Genomic DNA, 19,045 nt, shown 5'->3' with positions numbered 1-19,045 from the left:
AAACTATAGAGTGAAAGGTCACTCTGTCGCAAAGCTCCCTGGTCTGGCTCAAGTATTAATGTGCAGTGTTAGGAACAATTCCTTGCCCTGTGAAAAATACTCCTTCTCCTCCATGTAATTGGACTAAATCTCCAAAGATTCCATTGGCAAGTGCTGGGACCTCCCAACATGGGACTTGATCCATCCTTGAAAATACGGCTTGAATATTTTTCAATTAATAGATAATTGGTGGATGTCTGACACTTCAGGGAGAAAATTCTGTTTAGCCGCTTTGAGCCAGAGACAATCGGCTCAAGCTTTTCAACAGCTGCTTTATCTCTGCTTCTCACCCCCACCCCAATTTGAGTTTAAGATGAGCCTCCACTCCCAAGCCCATGATATCTCACTCCAACGTCCTGTCAGAGCCACAACCAGGACCATAAATTTCCCTGCTGGGTCACAGTACTCCCTATTCATTTACTGAAACATTATAAATGTGTCCAGGCTCCAAGTGAAACCTAATCCCAACATTCCATGCATGGAGATTCCTTAAACTCATGTCAGGGTCATCTGGAACTGCCATCATCTTATCTGATTGGAAACTGATCACCTGCATTTCAACACCAAGAGCTCGGTAATGTCTGGTAACATAAGGCTCTTTTCTGCTTCAGTTCTGTTTCTTTGGGACAGAACATTGATAGTCCATTAGAAACACCACATCGTTTGGCTTGCCATGTCTAGCTAGAGCTTGCTCTGGATCAGTAGAAACAACCCGTTTGAGTATTAGAAGCCATAAAGAGAGCAACATGAGAAATAAAAGACACAAATTGCTAACAGCTCACAATGAGGGAGGAGAGGAAAGTGCCACCCAGAGGACAAAGCTAATTTATTCACTGTAAAAAAAAAAAAGAACTTTAGGAGTCTGCAGCTTGGAAAAGTTATTGTCACTGGGGCAGATCCTCAGCTGGTTCCATTAAAGCTACATCAATGGACTATGTCAATATACACCAGCTAGTCCATTCCACTCTACATAGGGTCTTATATCATCGTCACTAGCATCTGAGCATCTTCTAGTAATGCACTAAATGATATGATTCACATCTGTCACATGTGGTTTGTTCTTTTTCTCATCTTCCCAGGGGAGAATTGTGTTTGAAATGGAGTGTTCTATTTTGGTAGGGCTGGTGTGGGTTTTTTTTTGGTTTGTTTTTTTTTGGCGGGGGGCGGGGGAAGCTAAGGATAGGGCCTAAAATAATACTTTGTGCTCTGGGAGCCTGATTCACCATTGCCTTATACCTCATATAGTTATTTACACGAATGCAGTGTAAAACACCATCATTCTGATTTGGTGGAATTTTCCCTGGGGCAAATGACTGCTGAGAGTGCCAGTCAGTGAAGCATCAGGCCCTGGGACTTTACTAACTTAGCTGGCTGCAGATTTAACTACAAAGGTTGATGGGATGCTCAGGTTAGACACAGTGGGTTTATTTTTTATACAATCACACTTGTGCAAAAGGTCTGATTTTACAGGCCACTATCCTAAGTATTCTGGGTTAAATTCAGAGGTAATGTGGAAGGGTATATCATTTCACAAAGTTGTTGTATCGCTAAGAGACCAATGGAGAATTCCGTTATCAGAAGAAGGGAACTAGGGGGAAAAAGAATGTAAATTCAACCAATTTAGGCTTACTCTTTTACACTCCTTTCTGAGTGTAGCCTTCTAACTAAGTAGTTTTTAGGTCCAGAGATGGGTGTATTGTTGGGGTGAAGGTTAGAAGGGAGTGTGGTCAATAATGTTAGAGTCCTACTGCCAAACTAGAATTCGGGGATATATATACACAATATGGAGCTAGTCCAACATAGTCCTCTACAGTCTAAGGTCCTGTGCAGGTGCAGAATTTACCTACAGGTAACAAAAGTTTAATAGCAACTTGCATATTTTTCAGTGTAACCCTATCTGTGTTGCTTCTATTCCTAAATATGAAACAGCAAGTACCCATGAGCTATACACTAAATAAACTAAACACAACCCAGGAAAAGCTAAAACAGAAAGTCTATATTGTTGTATTAAGTCAGCATTCCTTTCCTTATGCCAGCCATTCATTCCTGTAATATTTAGCAGATTGCAAAGAGATTCTGGATTTGCTGCCATGCTTATATCCTTCAAGGAATTAATTATGGATCAGGGATTGCTGTGTCCTTCCTTAAGTTGTCAGATTTAGATATTGTTTGTAATGTCTCTCTCCATCCCTCAGAAATATCCTATTCAAAAGACCCAGGAAATCAATGGACTTCGTAGAATTTTATTTATTTATCCGGGTCTGAAGATTGGGTCTTGACTGAGTATACAGCAGCTCTCGGAGGTACAATGTGTGCAGGACAGAGAGGAATAAAACACTTTGGGCTATTGGGCACAACAGGGCATTTACAATAATTGTTTCCTATAAAACTAAAAAGGAAGAGGGAAGGAATCCCAGAAAACACATTTATAGGGCAAGAAACTCAGATTCAATTACACTTCATCATATCTGAGGAGCATTGTTTGATGTTATCCCATTCAAGTAGTCCCCAGTGACTGTATATGGAACAACTGACCACACTGGTCAAAATAAAACTAAAGCCACAATTTAGTCACACACCAACTGGTTGGTCTCTCTTACTTCGGAGCAAATATCTTACCTGACAGAGCCTACTGCCCTGAATGTGCCATGTCAGAATTTTCTACCAGTTCAAATAAACTGTGATTATTTGTATAATGCTATAGGTGTATGTTACACAGTACAGTGGGTAACAGGTAATCTGTGCGTTTGAAACAAAGCACAGTTCCAGAATATTAACCTGTAGGCATCCTAGCAACTAGCCTCCACTCCTCCCTGCAATCAACATCCTGTTCACTTGGCTTGAGACTGGAGCGTGAAGGGATCCACTCAGACCCATGAACTCTGTCATGCAGGGCACTGAACAGCCATTCCTAATAAACAGAGCAATTTTAAAATGTTATTGTCTACCTAATAGGTAGAAGCATTCACCTCACATAAATATTGATAAAATCTTGTATTTTAAAAACAAATTTGGAAGCTTAGTACATTCAAAACTGATCAAAGGGAAATGCTTTTTCACACAAGGCAAAATTACCCCGTGGAACTTCCTGCCACAAGATATCACTAAGGCCAAGAGCTAAGCAAGATTCAAAGACGGTAATAAATATTTAAACACAAACAAGTTTGGGAGGGATATAAAGCCAAACTTTAAGTACTGGGCATTAGGTGGAAACTTTCCCTGGGAGCAGGGAACTTGCAGGATTTCTTGCACCTTCCACTGGTACATCTGGTACTGACTCATGTTGGTGACAAGACACTGATCTGAACCACTCTGACAATTCCTGTGTCCAAGTGCTTGTGCATAACATCATTATTGAGTCAATCATATGTTTGTTTCCAGTGTTGTAGCCAAGTTGGTCCCAGGATATGAAAAAAAGAGAAAGAGAAAAGAATGTCTTATTGGAATTTTACTTTATCAGAAGTTTGTCCAATAAAATATATTACCTCACTTACCTTCTTTCTCTCTCTCTCATACATTTATCTGGCACTTTTTGTCCCAAAGGACATTACAGGCTAGGGACCTGATTCTACAGCGCATATTCATGTGAGGAGTTATTAAGTCTGTTCATATTTATTTCAGTTCCTCTGTCTGGGCAAAAAGCCATCCCTTCAGTCTGAAGCATTCCCAGCCTGATGGAAAAGGTTCAGACTAATCTTCATATACAAATGTGGAAATAGACTTATTTTTTACATTGTGATTTGCAAGTAGTCTGACTGGAGTTAAGGGAACTACCAACTTGACTAACCAAAAGGCCAGTTTTGGCATCAGCTAGCCCATGTATCAGTCTCTGAACAAGAGAGGCGTATGACTGCCATAGCAAACGTTACTGCTGGTCAGGATGGAGGAGCAATCTCAGAGGCACGTGGCCAACACAAGAATAGGACTAAGGACTGCAGGTTAGGACTTAATTTTATTGGCAGAGTTGTGTGAGCAAAGCTGGCCTATGCCTATTAATCCTTCACCCTTTTGCTCTGTATTTCTTCCTCCAAAATGTCATAAATGCATCTCTTCAGTTTGCCAGCGCATGCCACAAATGAACTGAGTATAAAAGAATCAATGTGTATGTATCCGCAAGAGGCCTTTTCGTTACGTTGGTTTGGAAATGAATTAAATCCTTTGGAGGGAGCAAGGAAAGTACTTCCCATCAGAGGTCACAAAGTAGCTTTCTCAGTACCAAAAGGCTTGCATTGCACTCCTTTGGAACAGAGCATGCTAATGTAATGAAGGAATTTTTAACTACAGCTACATATAAAATAGGAGCAGGTGCTCTCAATAAAGAAAATTCTTAACCTTGTTCATATTTATTTCAGTTCCTCTCTGTCTGGGCAAAAAGCCATCCCTTCAGTTTCAAGCTTCCCTGGCTTGCTGGAAAGTGTAAAGGGCAATCTTTTTGTGGAAACAGATTTTAACAATCAGATCCAGGAGAAGTTCTTAGGTGATTTGCTAGTAAGGCTTCTGAAATGATTTCCTAACCCTTCTAATTAAACAAACTTTACTGAAATCTTAAACCTATGCCTCCTACAGTATGGGAAAGACTATTTTTGGCCTCTTTGAAGAAGGGGGTTAAGAGGCACTCTCAACAACAGTGTTACAATTTTTGTGGCCCAGGTGTGGAATATTTTAAATAGTGTTTTGTTTTCTTAAGAAGAGATAAGCCCACGCTGCAAAATTTACACCAGAAACTACAAATAGATCAGGAACCCCTGAAGCTCACCATCAACCTCAGCCTGGACCAGTCCACACAAGAGATCCACTTCCTGGACACCACAGTGCTAATAAGCAATGGTCACATAAACACCACCCTATACTGGAAACCTACTGACCTCTGTTCCTACCTACATGCCTCCAGCTTTCATCCAGACCACACCACACGATCCATTGTCTACAGCCAAGCTCTATGATACAACCACATTTCCTCTAACCCCTCAGACAGAGACAAACACCTACAAGATCTCTATCAAGCATTCTTACAACTACAACACCCACCTGCTGAAGCGAAGAAACAGACTGACAGAGCCAGAAGGGTACCCAGAAGTCACCTACGACAGGACAGGCCCAACTAAGAAAATAACAGAACGCCACTAGCCGTCACCTTCAGCCCCAACTAAAACCTCTCCAACGCGTTATCAAGGATCTACAACCTATCCTGAAGGACGAACCATCACTCTCACAGATCTTGGGAGACAGGCCAGTCCTTGCTTACAGATGGCCCCCCAACCTGAAGCAAATACTGACCAGCAACCACACACCACACAACAGAACCACTAACCTAGGAACCTATCCTTGCAACAAAGCCCGTTGCCAACTGTGTCCATATATCTATTCAGGGGACACCATCACAGGGCCTAATCACATCAGCCACACTATCAGAGGCTCGTTCACCTGGACATCTACCACTGTGATATATGGCATCATGTGCCAGCAATGCCCCTCTGCCATGTACATTGGTCAAACTGGACAGTCTCTACGTAAAAGGATAAATGGACACAAATCAGATGTCAAGAATTAGAACATTCAAAAACCAGTCGGAGAACACTTCAATCTCTTTGGTCACTCGATTACAGACCTAAAAGTTGCAATTCTTCAACAAAAAAACCAGACCCCAACGAGAGACTGCTGAATTGGAATTAATTTGCCAACTGGATACAATTAACTTAGGCTTGAATAAAGACTGGTAGTGGATGGGTCATTACACAAAGTAAAACTATTTCCCCAAGTTTATTCCCCCCTCCCCACTGTTCCTCAGATGTTCTTGTCAACTGCTGGAAATGGCCCACCTTGATTATCACTACAAAAGGCCCCCCACCGCCCCGCTCTCCTGCTGGTAATAGCTCACCTTAAGTGATCACTCTCATTACAGCGTGTATGGTAACACCCATTGTTTCATGTTCTCTAGGTATATAAATCTCCCCACTGTATTTTCCACTGAATGCATCTGATGAAGTGAGCTGTAGCTCACGAAAGCTTATGCTCAAATAAATTTGTTAGTCTCTAAGGTGCCACAAGTCCTCCTTTTCTTTTTTTGAAGCTCAAGAGTGTCCACATCTGGCGTTTGCTCTGCTCATTATAAAGACAGAGGCCATTTGCAAAATTCAGAATTGAATTTCAACTACCCATATAATTCAGGGATGTTTACACCTGGAGTTTGATTTAGGACCATAATTTTTCTTGTTAATGGTTGATCAATGCACTGTCTTGTGTGCCTTGGAATATTGCACCATCGCACCTCATGCTCTCCCTTCTCGTAAAAAAGAAAATTAGTTAGCAGAAGAAAGAGCATCAGCTTATAAAATAAAAGTCAGCTGAGCTCTATTACTGTTTTCATAATTCATGTGAGCAGGAGTTGCTAGCTGCTAGATCTGCTAAACTGCTCTGGGCTTCTGGACAAGTCTGGGGTGAAAAAGGACTGCCAGAGGAGAAGGAGACAAATGGGCCATTCATAAATGCATCACTGTGGTGCTTTATGACATTTCACGCTTCCAGAAAGAAATCACTAAGAACATTGGGAATCAAGCTCTAAGCTAACCACCAAACAGGTCTTGAACTCTCCTACTGCTTAAAAATAGATGTTCTCTTTCCCCCTTCTCCCCCTCTATCAAACTTTAAAGTGGAGTCAGACTGATATAAAGGGTAAGGATATTTAAAAACTCAGTAGTGAAATAAGGGCACTTCTCTGTTTGCCCTTCACTGCAGTAATCAGGACATGTTTGGATACTTTGATTAACATCTTACTAGCATTTTATTTTCAGCCTGCTAGAAAATAATCTAGAGAGGCAAAAAAAGGAGCCCTATCAATTTGAGTATCGTTCCTGAGCTTTGCAATGGGCCTTTCCTTGTATTTTCTGTGGTCACCAAACTGGGTAAATAAAAGGAAACCATTATTTCTGCAAAAATATTTTATCTGAAAGATTCATCAAAGAATGAATTTGGTGACGTGACCGTGCAAATTCTCTGAGCAACTCTTTAAACTGGGGAAATGCTGAATAAAAGGTTAGTCAAACAATATAGTGAAAAATTTTTTTTTAAAAAGGCAAAGTCTGCCAGACAAATAATCCCATTAATATTACTCCACTGGCTCTGTTCATCGGGGAAGCTGAGGAGCTCTCAGGATGAGGTAAAGCCTAGGGATCAGTTTTGCTCTGTTTATGCAAGCAGCGGATACATATTTTGTATATACAGTCACTTGCTATCGAAAATCCAAAACTCAATGTATTTGAACAGGGGAGACGCATCTCTTAATATGATACAGCTGAATTTTTTGGTTTTTTTTTTGTTTATTTTTATTTATATATTTATTTTTAGTTTTCTATATTTTGGTACAGTTCAGCTTAGTCTTAACATTCATGGACATCATTATCTCCATTTGTTACAGATGGGCAACCGAGGCTCAAAGTTCAACAGGAGGTCTGAAGCAGAGCTGGGAATATAACCCAGGTCCTCTGAATTCCTAATTTTGAATCTTTTCCACTGTATCATACAGCCTCACTCACATCTTTCCAGTTACCCCTATTTTTTTAAAAATGTTGAATATTAATATGAGATGGATAAATTACAGGTGGGTTAGAACACAGCTGGCTAACCATATTTTTAAATGTTTAGGTGAGAAATAGGTGGCAGCCAGCAAAGCTTTAGCTGTTCTTTTGTTAATTATCGCTTTCTTGTTCAGAAAGCTCTGACCAATTGCCATATATACTTTAAAAAAAATGGATATGGCATATACAGAGTATACTTTATTCCTTGTCCAAGTGGTTCATAATTGTTGACTATAATATTGTTTTAAATTGGTTAGTCTCTAAGGTGCCACAAGTACTCCTTTTCTTTTTGCGAATACAGACTAACACGGCTGTTACTCTGAAACCCATTGTTTTATTTGCAACTCTCTTTCCATTTGGCTAGTGTCTCTTTATTGCTCTTACAACTTCAGATCAAATATATCCTCTTCTCCTCATTAATATAATTTAACTGGTCTCTCTTCAGAGCTGTATTTGAGTTAGGATTCAATAGCAAATAAAGTGCTGTTTATATTTTAAGTCAGTTCACTTCAATCTTCCATCTCAAATCCTTTGAGTTTTCAAAGTTTGAATAGTTTGAATTGTATATTCTTAAAACAGTTAGGTGAAAGAGTTAGGTGAAATTACCACTTAAAAGTATAATGAAGTGGCTCTCCTATTTAGTATGAAAATAGGACTCTTTTTCCATAGCCAATCACGCATTTTGCCACTGACCTTAATGGAGGTAGGCTCAAACCCCTACTCTAACCATGACCATGTAACAGCATAAGTTTTGCTGTTTTTTTTTTTTAAAAACATTATGTGCTAAGCCAAACTCCAAGTCCTTAAGCTTTTTCACCTAGCTAAAACTCTGATTAACTTCTATTCTGAGTAATCCCTCCAAATTTTACCCTTTTTCAGGAAATGCCAAGTCATTTGATGATTGTGCCTGAAATTACTATCTAAATCCTAGAAAACACAATTATTCCCTTAGAATTCATTGAACGACTCTCACTAACAACTGACAGGTTTCAGAGTAGCAGCCGTATTAGTCTGTATCTGTAAAAAGAAAAGGAGGACATGTGGCACCTTAGAGACTAACAAATTTATTTGAGCATAAGCTTTACCCTACTAATGTTACACATCTTGTTTAATTGGCAGGGGGAGAAAAGCAGATTGGTCACTATTTATAGAATTGAGATGAACATTTGATGACATACACATGGAAACAATTGAGAATGCTCAGTGACTCATTCTGTGTCAAAGACTGACACCCATTTGTTAATCCCCAGCCTTGCCTTCACCTGAAATTAGAAAGATATGATGATAGCACTTTAAGATAAACACCTCAAACAAGCATTTTAATGAGAACTGATAAGCCAGTTCAAGTATGTCACTTAAATACCAATGCACTGTAAAAAGTTAATTAAGTTTAATTATTATGCAATGGTCTAATCAATGCACTTTGCAATTAAGTGCAAATTACTTCCATAATATATTACAGATGTGTACCACTACCTTAGAGAAATGGTGGTATTAGGGTACATAGACAGGTTTCAGAGTAGCAGTGTGTTAGTCTGTATTTGCAAAAAGAAAAGGAGGACTTGTGGCACCGTAGAGACTAACCAATTTTCTTTTCAGGGACCATAGAGAAACTGTTGCTGCAACATTAAAAATGAGACTTCAATTATACAAGAAATAGGAAATATATATGTTATGATTGTCTTGGTCACCTAAAGTGTGAACTGCTAAGATTCCTTTGATATTTAAACCCCATTTGTGATGATCATGAGTGACCTCAGAGCTTGGGTAACACCATAAACATAATAAACCTAGGTTGAAAGACAAGGTAGAGTGAGACAAGGTGGGTGAAGTCGTATTTTACCTATGTTTTATCCTCTTCCATTTTGTTTCTCTCATATCCTGGGACCAATATAGCTACCACAACACCGCAAGCAACTAGGTTAAAAGTCATTCTATTTTAACCCACTGTTTTTATATCTTTGTGTATAACTTTCTCTAAAAATTTACTTTATGGCTAAAATTGATTATATTTAGTCTGATCCTAAGGTGAGTTTAATAAAAAAAAACCAAAAAAACCAAAACCCAATAAACTGTGTTTGGCTGTTTTAAAGTTACAGGCCGGGGGAAATGAGGTGTGTTCTTTCTTAGATGTTGCTGTGAATCCACCGAAGCGACTAGAGTAAACTGATGTAAGTGAAAGTAGAATCACATCCAGTGAGTCAGATTAAAAATGCTTCTTGAGCTAATAATAATTAGCTCCTTCCTCCCCACCGCTACCACACACCAAGGTTTTACCCTGCAAACTTGTTGTGGTTTGTCCTCAATGAAACATTATTGAAACTCCAAAAGAAATGTGGTTCAAAGATAAAATGAACAACACTTTAATTTGCTGTTGCATCATGGATCAACTGTAGTTCTCTGGAAAGAAACAAATAAAACTATGTTAATGTGAAAAAAAAACCAGACCCTGTTTTAACTGATTCAGCTCACTCCTTCCTCCTTTAAGCACTAGAGATGGGATGTAACATGATTCTGCTATATTGATAAGATGCCACTTGTCACTACATGAGATGGAAAGATAATCAGTAGATCAGTGCAAAAGATCAAGTTTCATTGTACATTGTATTTGTAGGCTTTCTTAATATAACTCTTCAGTGTAGTATCTGAGTACCTCATATTCATTAATGAATTTATCCTCACAACACCCCTTTGAAGCAGGGACTATTATTAACTCCATTTTACACATGGGCAAATTGAGACACAGAGCGATCAAGTGACTTACCCAGATCACACAGGAAGCCTATGATATAATCCAGAACAAAGCTTAGATCTCCTGAACTTCAGTGTATTGCCTTATCCACAAGACCATCTGTCTTCTATCATTCTATTCTTTACAGCCATGCTAAATCAAGTGGGTGGCATAAATATCTGGATATTTTGGGCACAAAAATATTAATTCTGGATGTCCATCATTGGTAGGTTCATGATCTCCAGCTTCATATTAACCTACAAAAGCCTTTTTAGCCAGAATGTAATACTGACATAAATAGAACTGGAATAATATATATATATATATATGGAATCCAATTCCTGTGAGGAATCTCATTTACTTCAGTGGGATTACTAGTTTGAGCAGGCTTGGTTTGCCCCATAATCTCTTCATTTGTTTCCATCAAATGAAAAACCTTGTGTAATATGACCAGAAGAAAATTAGAGAAAGCTAATTAATAATCTGGAAGTTCAATAATGATTAAAGATGGTTGGAAAATAGCATTTTTTTCATGCACAAAATTGTAAAGGATGAAAAAAAGTGACAATTACAATTTTTTCACAGAATTTTTTTGGCTTGTTGAAGAAAAACCAAAATCCAGGCATTTGTCAGTTTTTAAAAACCTGTTTTTGGTTTGAAAACTAAAAATGTTCAGGCTTTGTTTTATTTCAATTTTGGAAAACTTTTTTTTTCATATTGGATAACCCCAAAACCTCAAACAAAACATAAATTTTGCACATACACATACACACACAAAACTCAGTTAGAAAAAGACCTCTTTAAAAAAAAAAAAGGAATAAATTTCAACCAGCTCTAACAACTGTAATGTCAGATAGAGTCTCAACATGAGACTATTTACTTTACTTGGCAGAAGGAAAAAGGCTTTTGACCAGCCCAACTCAGGTACAGATGTGTGGATGCAGCCAGTAACACAGATAAGTAATATACACAGGACTGCACTGTGAAAGGTCAGTGGAAAAACTTGACTACTGCCCTGCTTCTATCAGACAATTAAGTCCATATGTTCTGGATATCACTGTGCCCAGGCAACATGGAGAAGGTCAGAACAATTCAGAATTATGGGGAGGAATGTGAAAAAGCAAGAATATATTTACAAAGGCAAAAAAAAAGAGGCTTTCGTTTTTACATGCTATTTATCTTTTAGCTTCTGAAAGGGGGCAAGGGGAGGTTAGAAATTATGGTTGAGTTTTTAATTTTATTAATGGCAGACTTTGTGGTTGCCAGGGGAACTTGACCCAACTGACTCATTAGAAAAAATGACCCAACAAGGTATTATCAGGATTAATCTACTGTCTGAAAATCATTGGGTTTTTCTCCACCAGCCTCATAAGTCCTTCCTGCTTCGCCTATATCTCCACGACCACCTTGTTGACATGAGCCTAACGCTTAATCCTTAGAAGGAAACCTAACCCTTGGCCTTGGAAAGATGTCCCTAAGAGAGGGTAACCAGAGTGCAGCTGTTCAAGAGGTGAACCCAACTAGAACTTCATAATAGACACTCAAACACGTCCGGAGTGAAGGAGCCTTGAGGCTTTCCGTACTGTCAGACAATAAAGCAGGGAGCACAAGCTAGACCTTAATTTTATGGGAGGCTTGATTACACTGAGATAGGGCCTTGCTGATTGTTTCCAACAGACCCCTTTATGGTATTAGTATTTATTACACCCTGTATTATAAGGCATGGGGATTTGCTTCTGTAGAGCAGTTTAGCTGAGCAGTGAAATATAATGTTTCTTTTATTGCTCAATAAACACTGCTCTCTCTTTCACTAACTCTCCAGCCCAGCTTTTTCAAGCCTTTTAAGCCTTTAACTAACACAATAATCTTACAGCGTAGCAATAAGAAATCTCAGTTTGCAAATTCTCTCAGTGTTACTTCTGATGCCTCCTAGCGGTGAGCTTTGTAGGCCAGTGCTTACGGCTGCTAGACAAGTAAAATCCATGTTTGCTGGTTTTAAACAGATGCTGGGGCATCTGGATTTAGTGTTTTAACCTCATCCCTCAAATGACCAGAAACAGAGAGAAGTCCTGGGAGTGAGACAGCCTTAGTATGATCTGAAAGGTGCTACTGTAAAGTGTTCGGCATTTTGTGCCCCCCTTTTCCTATTTATTTTAAAACTGTGTGTGTATTTGCTTCTCAGGAAGTGGAGGATTTAATACCCCTGGTCAAAGCTAGCCACGGTGCTGACAGGTAGCCTACTAGCGTCCTCCTCATGTCTCTGCCAGGGTACCTCAATCCTTTCCTGTAACATGCCCTCCTACCCGCCATTCCTAATCCAGGCTTCTCTTGTGCGGAGATGAGGAATGGTAACATATTAACTGGTGGCATTCTGAACTGTTCAGCTGGCCACTAAGGACAAGAACAAGACTTCCAAAGTCAGGTTCACTTATACTTTGGTTGGTGCTTGAGAGCTAGCATACCAACGTACTCCATTACCTCGACGCAGCTGCTTGTTTTATATATCCTGCAATATATCATGCTGTGAGAGATAGGATACAATGATCCCTGTTACACCTGCAACAAACTGTTTGGAGATAATTTTGAGTACCAGTACCATTTATGATGGTGAGGTTTGGCAACTTGGGTCTTCAGTTGTGTAGAACACAAGCTTGCGAATTTTAACTGAACTGCAGCTAGTGATGACAAAGCTTTGGGGTACCATTAGATATCTCAGAAGGGGAATTATAACATCAAGCAGCGTTGTTCAGTAAATGACTCAGGGGAGAGCCATGCTTTCACATTTTACTATCCAACATATCTAACGGTATCCTCATATTTTACAGAATCATACAATTTAGAGATGAAAAGACCTACAAAAATAACTCCTATATGAATTTGTCCCCTTCTGGTGTTTTGTCTGGTATACTTATGAACGTTCACAACAACGGAGCTTATTAGCACTTCCCCTGGGATACTACTGCACAGGCTACTGGACCTTTCTGTGAGGAAGTTCTTCCTGAATTAGCTTACATTGTCTCTTTCTTAATTTTATTATATTACTTTTAGTTATACCTTGGCTTGGGAGGATTCGATTTTTTTCAGTTAGTGCTGGTAACATGGATTCACAAAAATTGATGGGAGACTATTTCCATCGATAATCATCAAAATGTATAAATAAGCTAAGTGAGAACAATGCTGCTTGAGAACGCATTGGAGTTTGATTTAAGCTATTTAATTTATATACTTTGACATGTGACTTTGACAATTTGTGTTTTAATGGCTATAAAGCTTTAATTTTTTCGAATCTCCGTGTCCACTGTCATTAGTATCCCTCCCTCCATTGCCTGACACCCCATCCATAAACCCCATAATTTCCTGCAACTGTGAAAATTTAAATTGATACAAAATCAGGAAAAAAGCTTTAAAATAAACAGTGAATTCTGCCAAGCCCAGTTAGATCCCTCTCCATTTTAATCCCCCTAAATAATTCTTTGCTGGTATTATTCTTCAGATATTTGCAGACTGCTATTATGTCCCCACTAGTCATTGCCCAGTCATACCATAAATATTTAGCTGTTGTAATCTTTCCTCCTGAGTCAATATCTTTCGGTAAGCAGAGTTACACCTGGGAGGGCTCTCTTCCATATTTTTACTTATTATTTTTTTAAGACACCCAGGCTAATGCTAAATGGTTGGTGTTTATTTTGTGTATAAATACTGAAACAGTCATGATAAGAGTTTGTGGTGTCTTAAATGTTCTAACTACATGTTCAACAGGAAACCAGGAAAGTAAATGACCATTTTCACACCTGTCATAATGTTGACAATTTTTCTTTCCCAAAGATGACTAGGAAAACGAACTTGTCCTTTAAAAAACACCTCCCCCTCCCCCATACCCACACGATAAGGCTGTTCCATGCAACACTGCACTTGCCTACTTTGCTATTTAAAGGGGTAGGTAATTAAACAAAGCTTTCTAATAGCCTCTGTTCCACTGAGACAATGTTAAAAGCCACGCAATCACACATTTATTCTATTGCATGTCAGAAGAAAAATTCATCACAAATTCTTATTTTCTTAGGTTATTTTGTATAAATATTAGAACTGTATGAAGACAAGGAGTACTTGTGGCACCTTAGAGACTAACCAATTTATCTCAGCATAAGCTTTCGTGAGCTACAGCTCACTTCATCGGATGCATACTGTGGAAAGTACAGAAGACGTTCTTATACACACAAACCATGAAAAAATCGGTGATTATCACTACAAAAGGTTTTCTCTCCCCCCACCCCACTCTCCTACCAGCAGGAGAGTGGGGTGGGCGGAGAGAAAACCTTTTGTAGTGATAATCAACCATTTTTTCATGGTTTGTGTGTATAAGAACATCTTCTGTACTTTCCACAGTATGCATCCGATGAAGTGAGCTGTAGCTCACGAAAGCTTATGCTCAAATAAATTGGTTAGTCTCTAAGGTGCCATAAGTACTCCTTTTCTTTTTGCAAATACAGACTAACATGGCTGTTATTCTGAGAACTGTGTGAGTTAAACTAAACACATTGAATGGTAAACCCCTTATTTAACCACTGCTTGCAATATTACTATTACATACCAAAGACTGATCCTCACTGAGACCTATCATTTTACTTACTTACTTACTTCCCTACCAACTCTGGTGATTTTATTGATACTGATTTTTTTTGTTAAAGCACCAGCTCCTGGAGTCACATGATTATGTGAGACCCTCACCTTTCATTTTTTTAAATGTAAGATTCTCACCCGTAGGGTTGCAGAGAAAAGCTTGAAAATGTGAACCCTGAAGTCTCAAAAAGAAGAAGGCAAATACAAAGACAAAACATTTCTCTCTTTATTTTTAAATAAATCTCATGATTTTGGGGGTTCCGCACTCAAGATTTTTGAACTCCTGAAGGTGGCAATGTTGCAATTCCCAGCAAGACATATAGACTGATTAAGTAATTTTAGACATGGGAAATGTAGCTCAGTATTTGAATAAGAGTTGGTCAGAATTTTTTTCCCTTGTCAGATGCTGACTTTTTATTGAAAAATCTAAAGCTCTCTCCTTTCCATCACCCCCGCCCCAAATGCTGGCAAAAAATCTAAAAAAAGTTTGGCCAGAATCTGCTGAAAAAAACCCAGTTCTCTGACACCTCTCTTTTTTCTTTTTTAAAGCAGCCACTTTTCATGTTACATTTTAATTTAATCAAAGCCTCAATTGTCCATTTAAAAAAAGTTCTGAGGGAAAAGTTACAACCAGCACTAACTGGGATGCATGAAGAAGGCCAGAGACCTTCAAAGCTGTTGTAATATGCAGAGTTGTTGTGGTCGGATTGGTCCCAGGATATTAGAGAGACAGCTTTTGAGCTTGTCTCTCTCACCCACTGAAGTCGGTCCAATGAAAGATAACACCTCACCCACGTTGTCTTTCTAAAGCTATTTTACAGTAAATGCTATTAATTTTTAGAAATTTCTTCTTAGCTAGTTTAATAGTGATTGCACTCATGCATTCAAAAGTTAATCTTTTCCTAAATCTTAAATTATGTCATCAGATTATCCAGAGGATACCTATCTGATGGTTAGTTATTCAAAAGACTTTTTAAACAATTGTTTGTAATGATTCACTCTTCTCTGTACTTCGAGATAGTGATCAAAATCTTTTTATGGGTCTGTTTTGATACTTGTAAAAGTCAATGGAAAAACTTCCATGGATGCTGGAGTTTTTCTTTTAATTTTTAAAGACAAACTCCAGCCACCACTCCATCCAGCACTTTTACCCGTGGCCCACAATCACCAAGGTTGAGTAGCAACATCTTAATCAGTGATTCTTCTCAGAACATTTTCCTCCAGGACTGAGTATTAAAATCCGGGCTCTGATTCTCTACCAAAGGCGTTGTCCTGCTGTCAAAGGATTAAAAGAAATGAAGTTTGAAAAGGAATCCGTTCAAATTGTGACATGAGTGACAGCTAACATATCTTCTCAATGGAGTGTTAGCTGAATTTCCTAAAGATTTGGGGTGAAAAAAGTCTGCAGTGAGTCTCTGAAAAAAAAGATCCTTTGAAACATCCCGACTTCTGTTATGATAAGCAGTTCAATAAGCCCACCCATGGTAAATTATTAGGAATTTATATCATATGGATCCCATTAACCTAAACGTTTGCTTTTAAAGTAAACTTCTCAGTACATGACTAGCAAGTCTGAGCACTTCAGGTTTGAGGGGTTTGTTTTTACAAATGTATCCTGGGTTATCCAACCAATTAGCTGAATTCCCTATGTAATTGTGCTTTTAATGAATCACCTAGTACTAATGAGACTGTGTCTGCCCAATTTTTATTCATTAAGGGCAACAAATTAGTCTTGGAGAAAGTTTTTCACTTAGTCTATAGTTAACCTTTGGAACTCACTGCCACTGGATATCATTGAGGCAAATAGATTAGAAAGATTAAACAAAAGGATTTGACAATTATAAGAATGAGAATAGCATCTGCAGTTACCGTAGCTATAGTCAAATTGTTATTGCTAGTTATTAGTATTAGAATAAAACCTAGAGGCCCCAAACGAGTTCAAGGCCCAGTTATATTGGGTGTTGTACACACACACAATAAGGGAAAGTTGCTGCTCCAAAGAGCATACAGTCTAAACAGAAAAAGACAGTGAAAGGATGGGAAAGGGAACAGAGAAGTGAAATGATTTGCTCAAGGTCACATAATAGATCAGTGTCAAAGCTGGGAGTAGAACCTAGTTCTCCTGTGTTCCTGAGCGGGTGGATCTTGCTGATTCTCTAAAAGGATTTAGGCCATAAGCTTCACCCATGAAACAATTTCTCTCCAGGCTATACAGTTGCACTGTTTAGATACATTATGGGAATTGTATGGCCCCTGAAGATTCCAGACTAGATGCACCATTGGCCTGTTCTAGTATGGCAATTCCTAGGTACATCAGTGGTTTAGAGAGGTATTTTATCATGCTGTTTCTAAATGAATTTGGTCAAGCGCGCACACACACCCAAAAGCAATTAAGGCCATGATATAAACAGTACAGTCCTCAGGCAGGAGGCTGCAGCGAATTATGTGACACATACTTCTCCTAATCACAGCTCTATTGAAACAATTTACTGGATGTGTGCATTGAACGATGATGGATCTGAATGACGGTTGGGGAAAAAAACTAACCTCGCTCCCAGTCCCACCAAGAAAACACTTGACTCTCCAATAAGAAAACCACTAAAAATCACAACCCTTTTGTGTACATCAGCATCTTCAAGTTCTGCCACATGCTGCTTTGTCCCATTGGCTGGTGTGACATGATGTAACACATCAGAACTTAAGAAGAAAACCAGACACCAGGTCAGATATTAAGCATATTGTTGAAATTATTGCAGTTGGGCTATTTTTGGGTAGTTCAGAGGTCAACACACCTCTGTGGAAAGGGAGGAACGAGACCTTCCCCAGACAAACAAAGAGACAACTACTTGACAAAAAAGAAAAAGTACTTAAAAGCTGGCAAGCCACTGGATATGTTTGTTCTAATTTAGAAAAAGCTCTGTTAGGAATACTTAGGACTTCTTGCATGTAAAAGGAGTCTGGTTGAATTTCGATCTGACTGTTTTCAGTGGAGCGGGGGAAAAAATTAGAAACATGCAAGAAGTGCCTACTTTTGATCACTGAGGTATTTTGATCTTGTAAATTATGTCTGAAATTAGGCATGGCCTGGAAAATGTGAGAGTGTTTTCTCTCGGTCTGGGGAGCTTCTGGTTTCCAGAGAAGGAGCTCTGTTCCTCTAACCTCGTCAAATCCCATTTTTTTTTCCACCTCTGCTTTCTAACAAGTGGGTTTTTCTTGCCATTCATCTGAGGTGACATATGGGTGGATTGGAGAAGCACCACAGACCTGCCTCCTCCTCTGGGGCTTCCACAATCCAAAACCTGAGCTCAGGTCCAACTTTTAAACAGACCTGAAAATGTTCCAGTCTAACGAGTAGGCTGACCTGCAAACTAATCTCAGCCCAACTGTCATAACATTGTGTTTGCCATGCACAGCTAATAAATCATAATAATGCTATGTTAATGGACCCAGCTTTGACAGTGCCAGAATTAAAAGGGCATACAATAAACAAAGAGTTTCTGAAGTACAGAGGTATGGAATGGCAATGAAAATGACCAAAGGATGCAACAGATCTTTTGCTGGTATTTCCATGGACCTCAGCTAGGTTTGCTGCCAGCCAGGAAGCCAAACAGAATTTCATCCCATCCTATTCTGCCAGATGCAATAGTTAAGAGACCCACAAAGAGAAATATAAACCTGATGGATGGTTGTGTTAAAGGGACAGTGCAGCAAGTCTGGAAGGGAACAAGATGATACCTGAGCATTCTCTCGAGTCAGAGAAGATCTTCCACAACAAGAAGGGTAACTTCCTGACAGAGCTATGACAAATCATGTAGAATCGGAGTCCATTGATTAGGACTGAAGAGAATCGTTTATATACAATTCTGGTCTTTTGATAGGATGCAGATATAGTACTTAGCATGCATAGCAGATAGCATTTAAATAAGCCAGATAAGAAAGGGAGGTAATCACTTCACTGACAGCCTTTCATTTGTCCCAGGTTTCTGGCTGTTTTACTGGGTACATTGAAGTCCTGAACATTTTGTTTCACTGTCTAAAATCCATGGTACCATTTATTCTGTGAAAGCTACGTTTGTTTTGT

The 19,045-nt window shown here is 38.9% G+C and overlaps 1 long non-coding RNA gene across 1 annotated transcript in view; it reads right to left on the bottom strand.

The window, feature by feature from the left end:
* The window catches only part of LOC140896384 (uncharacterized), a 104,157-nt gene that overhangs the window by 31,724 nt on the left and 53,388 nt on the right, over window positions 1-19,045 (bottom strand). The window lies entirely within an intron of this gene.

This window comes from Lepidochelys kempii, chromosome 12, assembly GCF_965140265.1.
Source record: "Lepidochelys kempii isolate rLepKem1 chromosome 12, rLepKem1.hap2, whole genome shotgun sequence".
Classification (NCBI taxonomy): Eukaryota; Metazoa; Chordata; order Testudines; family Cheloniidae; genus Lepidochelys; species Lepidochelys kempii.
This window is presented reverse-complemented; position numbering and strand designations above follow the sequence as displayed.